At 54.2% G+C, this 9254-nt stretch overlaps 1 pseudogene; it reads left to right on the forward strand.

Moving 5' to 3' along the window:
* The first annotated feature begins 3189 nt into the window (after positions 1–3189).
* Positions 3190–4585, forward strand: LOC125513275 (annotated as a pseudogene).
* The last annotated feature ends 4669 nt before the right edge of the window (positions 4586–9254 follow it).

Raw genomic sequence — 9254 nt, forward strand, 5'->3', positions numbered from 1 at the left:
GGAGTGCGGAATACCAAATACTCATTTTGTGATCCACTCGGAAACAATTGCCGCCCCCGTCGATTGAAGCTTGGGGGTTGTCTGTGAGCACGGTCGTCGAGCGACTTCTAGAGCTCCTCGAGACGTGTGCACTCAGCCGGAGTGGCTATGCGTGCAGCTTCCAAAGCCTAGGCCTCCGCGGTCGTGCCGGCGATTAGAGTCTGCAGGACCTGCTCGTTCCTGCGATGCAGTTCCTCCCTTTGTTCCGCAGTGAGAGGTTGCGGGTAATACTCGTCATTGACGTGCGACAGATCACGGCTCCCATCTCCACCACGGGGAAATCCTAGTGGGCTACGCTGAGAGCCAATCACAAGAACTTCCGCCGCCGGGTCATTGCTTCCGCACTTGGAAGAAGCATCCGAGTGATCAAATCATAGAGGGGTTCTTCGGGCTCGATTGCCCCGATCTGTGGAGTGGATTACTGACGTGCCACCGCATACCTCACCCACCCCTGGAACCGTGAGCGACCAGATCGCTTGCGGCGGCAAGCGGTAAGGAGGGAAAACGCCACCGGAGTCGACTGATACTGAGTCGACAGCTGCTGGAGGAGGACGTTGCACGAACTTGCACGGAAGTGTGCCGCCCCGAGAATAGGGAGCGCCTTAACATCCAGAGGGGCTTCCTGAAGCCATGCCGAATCGTCGGCGACAAAGCTGAGGGTGCCGAGACGGATCTCGCGACCCAGGGACAGTCCACCGCCGAAAACCATGATGAAGGAGTTCGAAGAACGCAACCACGCCGGAAGTCGCTTAGAGACCTACCCCACGTTGGGCTCCAATTGTCATGGGAACAGATCTGGCAGTAGAGGATAGGGGTACGTAAGGAAGGGCAGAGCCTAGATACGGTGAGGTTGTACACTCGGATTTATGAGTTCAGGCCCCTCTCAGAAGAGGTAACGACACTACGTCTCGGTGCTGCGGGAGCTTGTTCTCTGGACTGATAAGTTACAGGGGATGCAAACCCTTGTGTAGGAGAAGAGGGGCGGCTTATATAGAGTCCGCTGACCCCTCATTAATGCTCCATTACCCAAGGGTTGAATGGAAAATTAAAGGTGCACACGTTACTTGTAACGCCTACACTTGATGATCTTTACAGCGACGAACTGATCGCATGACCGTTGTCATCCCGAAGTGGCTCTAGGTCTTCCGTCTTTGAGTGAGGCCTGAAACTCTGAGTGAATAGGGATGGTCGAGTGGTGGAGAAGTAACCGAGTGGATTTCGCTGTCGAGTGACTTGCTCGCTGCGGTCATTTCAGTCGGTGTCTCTTTTCTAACTTTGTAGGCCTTGGATCCCTGTATGTAATGCCCTTTGGGTAGGGTATGTAGGTCAGGCCTGGAACCCTACCCTAGGTACATGTCCTTGTCAAGCACGACATGCCCCGACAAACGTTCTTTGTCGACCGTGCTCGTAGCTCGCCTCGCGCACCGAGCCCACCCAGAGCGCGCGACCGCACGCGGGTGCGCGACCTGACGCCGACGCCCTCTCCCTTCCCCTCTCTGTCACCACCGCCACCTCCAACCATGACAGTCAAGGAGGAGCGGTTGGTGCAAGCCGCGATGAAGGACTACGAGAGGGAGTTTAAGCGCAGACAAGAGGAGCAATGGGAGGAGCTGCACGAGATGATGGCGCTCTCGGTTGCCGGAGATGTCTACGTCCCGGAGCTGGATGTGAAGCACGAGGTGAAGGAGGAGATGATGGAGGACCAACCGCCCACCCCGATGTGGAACCCTACGTTGTATGGGCAGTCATGATCGTGGACGACCACGATGCCACACAACCCGCCCTCGCCGCCATCACCAGCACCGCAGGCCACGTGGGCGCCGTGGTCACCACCACCACCACCACCACCACAGCCTGCGCATGCCGCGCCCGCCCCAGTTTGGGGGCCTCCGCCTCACCTTTGGCCGCCACCTCCCTACATCGACCTAATCACAAACAAAGAGGACGAGGATGGTGGCGCTAGAAGACGGCCATGACATCGGCGATAGGCAGATCTACCTTTTTTATGTCTTTTTTAAAAAATTTCAACTTAAGTTCTATGTGCGGCTATGACTATCGGGGACTTTTTAATTAAGTTATTGTAATATATTCTGTTTCAAGCTATTTTACAAAGCGTTTTTCTTTTTTCTTTAGTTCAAATCGAACATAAAATTTGGGATGCGACCGTGCTCTTGAGTGCACGTACAGGCGAACAACCAAATCCGAACATAAAGGTCCGTTTTACCGATCCAAATAAATAAAATCCAGACAAACCGATGTCCGTTTGGGTCATATCGCCCACCAACCATCCCCGGTGCTACTTCTACCACCGGAAGGATCCAGATCTCACCGGGATCCGGCGTCCCCACCACGGGTTGGCTGACATGGCAGTACCGCATCCGCAAGAGATAAGGACGGGAGCCAAGAAGCCAACCAGATGGCGCCACCTGGCGCACAGCAAGCATCCACGGGTGAGCACGACAGTCGGACTTGGCCGGACCCCCACCTGCCACCCTCACGTCCGTCGCACCCCCACCTCGTGCCTGGCGTGGCAATGGCATCAGGACAAGTGACAACTGGACCCGCCTACCACTTTTCGGCAAGGGCATCGCAAACTTTCTCCAGCGCAAGGTGACGGGCGCCCAGTGGCCAGTGCCAAGGGCATCCGCGCCTGCCTGCGTGCACGGTGCACTGCCGGGATGCATCCACCCAACGCAAAGCCGTCCCCATCCCGTCCCGGCGAGGCAAACCGAGCCGGTGATGGGCGAGCTCGCACCAAACGTCTCACTAATGGCTTCAGTTTATAGCCATGACTAACGGCCTCACGCCCGTGTGCTGTGCCATCACTGGCTGTGCAGCTGACGTGAACCAAAAAGGTTTTAGGCCGCCGACCTGAAACTGAAACTTTGGTGCCCAGAATCATATACGTCGCCGTCGGAGTAGCGTGCAAATGTAAACAGATCCGACTGAAGAATGGTATGCAGCAAAGCAGGAGTGAAGCAGGCGACAGCAATGGCAAACATCGGCATGCTACCGGCTCAGCCGAGGCGAGCTCGTAAAATAAGCTTGTTTTTAACTCGACCTAGCCAAGTTTGGCAAACGAACAGGCCCCGTGGCCCCGCGCGACAGCGACCGGGCGCCCGAAGTGTCTCGCCTCTCGCGCCCGCCCGCGACACCCGAGCGGAGCCCCCGCCCCTACCATGTGCTGCCTGTCCCTGCCCGCAGACCCCTCAAAGCCCACCCGCGCCCGCGCCCACGCACCCAGCGAGCGAGCACTCAGCAGAAAGCAACGCACCAAATCTTCCAACCCACCCCCCAGTGCCGACCTGAGCGCCGGAGATCTGCGGCGAGCGAGATGAAAGTGGAGGACCAGACGGTTGTGGGAGGAGGAGGAGGAGGGGGGCTCTGGGGGCTGGCCGGCCGGCCGTGCGACACGTGCGCCGTGGACGCCGCGCGGCTCTACTGCCGGTCCGACGGCGCCTACCTCTGCGCCGGGTGCGACGCGCGCGCGCACGGGGCCGGCTCCCGCCACGCGCGCGTCTGGCTCTGCGAGGTCTGCGAGCACGCGCCCGCCGCCGTCACCTGCCGCGCCGACGCCGCCGCGCTCTGCGCAACGTGCGACGCCGACATCCACTCCGCCAACCCGCTCGCCAGCCGGCACGAGCGGCTCCCCGTCACGCCTTTCTTCGGCGGGCTCGCCGACCCCCCCCCGCCCCCCCCCCCCCCCCCCCCCCCCCCCCCACGCAGGAGGACGCGGACGACGACGGGAGCAACGAGGCCGAGGCGGCCTCCTGGCTTCTTCCCGAGCCTGGCGATAGCCCCGAGGACAGCACCGCCACCTTCTTCGCTGACTCGGACGCGTACCTCGATCTGGACTTCGTCCGGTCCATGGACGGGATCAAGGCCATCGGGGTACCCGTCGCCCCTTCCAAGCTCGACCTCGCCGGCGGCGCTCTCTTCTACCCCGAACACTCCATGAACCAGAGCGTAAGCCTTTCTGACATACTGAAATGGTTTTCTTGACCTGGACGTACGTGGTCTGGTGATAAATAATAGTCTACTACGCCTTTGCAGATGTCAACGTCCGAGGTCGCGGTGGTACCGGACGCGCTGTCAGCCGGCGGGGCCCCCGCGCCGGCGCCGTCGGTGGCGGTTGTGGCGAGCAAGGGGAAGGAGCGGGAGGCCCGGCTGATGCGGTACCGGGAGAAGCGCAAGAACCGGCGGTTCCAGAAGACCATCCGCTACGCGTCCCGCAAGGCGTACGCCGAGACGCGACCGCGCATCAAGGGCCGGTTCGCCAAGCGCACCGCCGAGGACGACGCGCTGGAGCAGGACGGACCGTTCTCGCCCGCCTCGTCGGCGCACCTGGCGTCGGAGGGTGACTACGGCGTCGTGCCGTCGTTCTGAGGAGACCGGCGACGGCGACTCGGCTGTAGTTTTGGCGCGAGCATCCATCCGAGCGCGCGCGCGAGCGGTGGCTCCTGCGACGCGCGATCCGTGTAACATTGAATAATCTGTACAGTTTTGTTCCATGGGATTAGTGCTGTGACCGTGCCGACCTGATGTACACTCACTGTTTTCTTCTCCCGAATCCAGTCTTTGCACCCTGCCTTTGTTCCATCTTCCATGGGAGTAGTATTCAGCAACTGTGACCTTCATTCAATTGGGCGTTGAAGCATCGGTTCATCAGTGCAATGCCGTAGCGGCTAGGCTACGAGGATGAGAAGCATGCTGAAAAGGGCTTCCAAGAAACCCGTGCTCCAAGCGTGGGATTACATATCTTTTTTCACCGGACAGATTTAACAAATGCGGGAGATGCGAATGGAAGCGTGGAACAACTTTCCATGCGAGACGAGGACCGTGAGACCAACTTTGCTGTGGAGAGGGCGGAGAATACGAGATTGGAATCACTGAACGCTGAAGCATGTAATAAAAGGATGTTGCTCAACCCCGAACCACGTGGCCTGATGCTTGGAATCGTGTACGTTGCTGGGGGAGTTGCAAGAGCTCTTCAGCCATGTGGGCTGGCTCAGCTGCTGCCTGCTGCCGCCCGTGTTGGTGATACACTACTGATACAGTCGAGAGAGTTTCACAAGTTCCAACCATTTCCATAGCTGCTACTGCTAGCTGCCACTCCTTGTACCCATCCATGATTGCATGGATCGTGACCAAGTTATACGAGTCATTAGGGCAACTCCAGCGCGATTAATCAAAACGGACACTACTTCCCGTAAAAAAAAACGGACACTACTCTATACGTCCAGAAATAAGGGCATCTCAAAATGTCCAGCCGAAGTGTCCGGACGATGTATCGAATGCGATGCTTCGAAATCCGTAAACCCGACACAGAGTGAGGGCATCTTCAACAACCGCGACCCGCAAAAGTTCCGCGGATAAAAAGATCAGTCCACGGACACAGATATAGGAGGCCGCCATCTAATGTTATCTTTTTCATTTTCTTTTAAATTCCGCATGATTAACTAGCCGCATACATAAAATACAGATGTTCAAATAGCCACATGCAACACTAGTTCAAATATAAAAAAAGAGGTTGAAATATTACTCCCTCCGTTCACTTTTATAAGTAGTTTCAGACAACTGAAAATAAGCTACTTTGCATCTTGTCTAAAATGTCTTCAAGGCCTTATAAAAGTGAACAGAGGGAGTACATCTCAACATTGTTGTCTTCTTTAACCACCCAGAGATGCTCAATCAGATCTTCCTTCAGTTGCTCGTAAGTTGGTTGATACCAAATTTATTGATGCATTTGAATAAACTCTTCAAATGTTACCGGATTATGGTGTGGAAGTTCTATAGGATCTCCCATGTTCTCATATTCTGGAGCTGCAGCAGCATCCTCACCCTCATCATCGGTGATCATGTTGTGCATAATCACACAACATGTCGTTACCTCCCACAAGGTCTCTGGATCCCATTGTTAAGCAGGTCCACGAACAACTGCAAAACGGGTCTGCAGAACTCCAAATGCCTTCTCCACATCATTTTTAGCTGTTTTTTGTCTTTGGGCAAAGTGAGATTTTTTCTGGCCGACTGGGTTAGAGATGGTGCTGACAAAGGTAGCCCACAGAAGATTGATACCGTCAACCAGATAGTAACCAATGTTGTACTCATGTGCATTGACAGTATAGTGGCAAGGAGGAGCATTTCCTTCAACCAGCCTAGCAAACAACGGTGACCACTTCAGCACATTGATGTCCTTGTGAGACCCGGGCGTTGCCAAAGAAAGCGTGTCAAATCCAAAGATCATGTGATGCAACTGACCTTGTAAAGCCTTCTGTCGGTGTCAAAACCGGCAGTTCTGGGTAGGGGGTCCCGAACTATGCGTCTAAGGATCGATGGTAACAGGATACAAGGGACACGATGTTTTACCCAGGTTTGGGCCCTCTTAATGGAGGTAATACCCTATGTGTAACGCCCCGAGACCGATGTGGCAGGTGTCCTCTAGTTATTCGCTGTTGTTGCCTTGTCATTGCTTGCGTGTCATGCATGTCATATCATGTCATCATGTGCATTTCATTTGCATACATGTTTGTCTCATGCATCCGAGCATTTTCCCCGTTGTCCGTTTTGCAATCCGGCGCTCCTATGTCCTCCGGTGTTCCTTTCTACCTCTTTTCATGTGCGGGTGTTAAGCATTCTCAGATTGGACTGAGACTTGTCATGCGGCCTTGGTTTACTATCGTAGACCGCCTGTCAAGTTTCGTGGCATTTGGACTTCGTTTGATACTCCAACGGTTAACCGAGGGACCGAAAAGGCCTCGTGTGTGTTGCAGCCCAACACCCCTCCAAAGTGGCCCAAAACCCACCTAAACCTCCTCCATCATCTAGGCCGTTCGATCATGATCGCGTGGCCGCAAACCGCACCTCATTTGGACTCTCCTAACTCCCTCTACCTATATATATGTGAGCCCCTCCGAAATATTCGCGGTACAAACCCTACCCTAACTTCCCTCCGCGCCATCGGACATGTCCGTCCACGCCGGACGCGTCCACCGGCCACCTCACTCCGACCAATAGGAATCCGCCACGTCACCCCGCCGCTGTATCCCTCCACTCGCGCGCTGCCACGTCGCCGACCCCGCCGTCCCTCCACCGCGCGGCCCGCCGAGCCTGGACCGGGCCCGCGTGAGCCCGGATCTCCGCCGCCGTCAGCCCGCGCCTGGCCGCGAGCGCGCCGCCCGCGCCTGACCGTGTCCGAGGCGTGGTGCCTCCCGCCGCCGCCGCGCCGGTCGCCTCCTGCCGCCACCCGCGGATCCCGCTCGCCGGCGCCATCTCCACCGCCCGGCCGGCTTCTTCGCCACCGCGCCGCCTCCTCCTGCCGCGTGCGCCGCCGCCTTCGCCCGGCCGCCGCCCGGGATCTCGCCGGCCTTCCCTCGCCCAGGAGCCGGAGTGCCTCGCCGCTGTTCCTTCGCCGGAGTTGCCATCGCCGGACGCCTCGTCGCCGGATCACGGCAAAATGGATCGGATCCACCACTTTCCCATCCAAACACGCCCCGTCTCAGATCTGCACCGAGCCGTCCCGCACCGCTCCGTCCCGTTGAGCTCATCTTGATACCCGAAATGCTGTTGGAAGAGGGCTATATGATGATAGTTTCAAATCTGTTTCAGCAAATGCACTTTTGTCATTTTTTCCATGATTAATGTGTGCATGCTATGATCATGAGCTCTACATGTGTTTTGTGGAATGCCATGTTAACTTTACAGGGGTGTAAGCCATGTATTTTTGTGATCTTTGTGGTGACTAGCACAAGCATGCAAAGTAGCTTAATCAATGATGCTGATTTCAGGGACTTAGAATTTCTCTAAGTCCTTGCCCTGTCATTATTTTTATGCCATATGTTCATGTTGTTTCCTAGTGATCCGTGCCTCTTTTGAGCATGATCAGTAAGGATGTTTTGTAGATAATGTTGAGCTCTATTCATCCATGTCTTTGTTTGCAGTTATGGAGCACCCTAGCTTGAGTCAATCGAGTTCTACTTTTGCTATAATATGTTCCTGGCAGATTGTTAACATGTTTAGCAATTTTGCCGAGCTTATTGTTGTTCATCCGTGCATGCTATGTTGTTGTTATTGCCATTTCTAGCTCCTATGCCATGTCTTCGTGATGGATGTATGCTTAGATTATCATACCATGCTTTGTAGTGAGTGCATCGAGCTATGCCTACTTGTTAACTGTTTTGCATGCTCTAGTTTTTCACTAAGTTTGAATCTGTTTATGTTTTTGCTATGTTCACATGCTTGCAATTGTATTTTCTGATCCCTTTTGGCTCATGGTCACTAAGGGACTTTTGTTACATGCTTTGAGAAGCTTCATGTCATGCATTTCTTTGCCATGATATGTTGCTGTAGCATGTAGTTTGCATGCTCTAAACTTTGGTTCCTGATGATAAATTCCTGACATGCTGTTAATTTCACCAAGTCCGAAACTTGTTATCTTTTGGATTTCTGCCATGCTTGTTTGAACCTATTAATGAGTGAATTAGCCGTAGCTCAGTGTTCATCTTTTGTCAAGCATCATGAGTGGAACCCTGCCATGTATTTTGTTATCATGTTGGAGTGCTGTAGCATGTTATTCTTGATGCATTTAGAAGGCTACGTGCTGTTAATCGCAGACCGGTGCCATATTTGTTTTGCTTGCCATTTCCAAACCGTGCATCGATTCCGGTGATCTTTATACCGATTTCGACCTAAATCACCTCACCTTTCTAGTGGCACTATTGGATTTCCAAGTTGAGGCCAAGTTCAATCATTCCTTTTCAAATCATGCATATGCATCACATACCGCATCCCGCATATCATGCCATGTTTATGTGGCGGTTGTTTACTATGTCGTTTGCTTCTTTCTGTTGTTGTTTCTTCGGGTTGGTTCCGATAACGTTGCGTTTGTGAGGATTCGTTCGACTACTTCCGTTTGTCTTCCTCATGGACTCGTTCTTCTTCCTTGCGGGATCTCAGGCAAGATGACCATACCCTCGAAATCACTTCTATATTTGCTTGCTAGTTGCTCGCTCTTTTGCTATGCCTATGCTGCGATACCTACCACTTGCTATATCATGCCTCCCATATTGCTAAGCCAAGCCTCTAACCCACCTTGTCCTAGCAAACCGTTGTTTGGCTATGTTACCGATTTGCTCAGCCCCTCTTATAGCGTTGTTAGTTGCAGGTGAAGATTGGAGTTTGTTCCTTGTTGGAACATGGATTATTGTTGGGATATC

This window comes from Triticum urartu, chromosome 6, assembly GCF_003073215.2.
Source record: "Triticum urartu cultivar G1812 chromosome 6, Tu2.1, whole genome shotgun sequence".
NCBI lineage: Eukaryota > Viridiplantae > Streptophyta > Magnoliopsida > Poales > Poaceae > Triticum > Triticum urartu.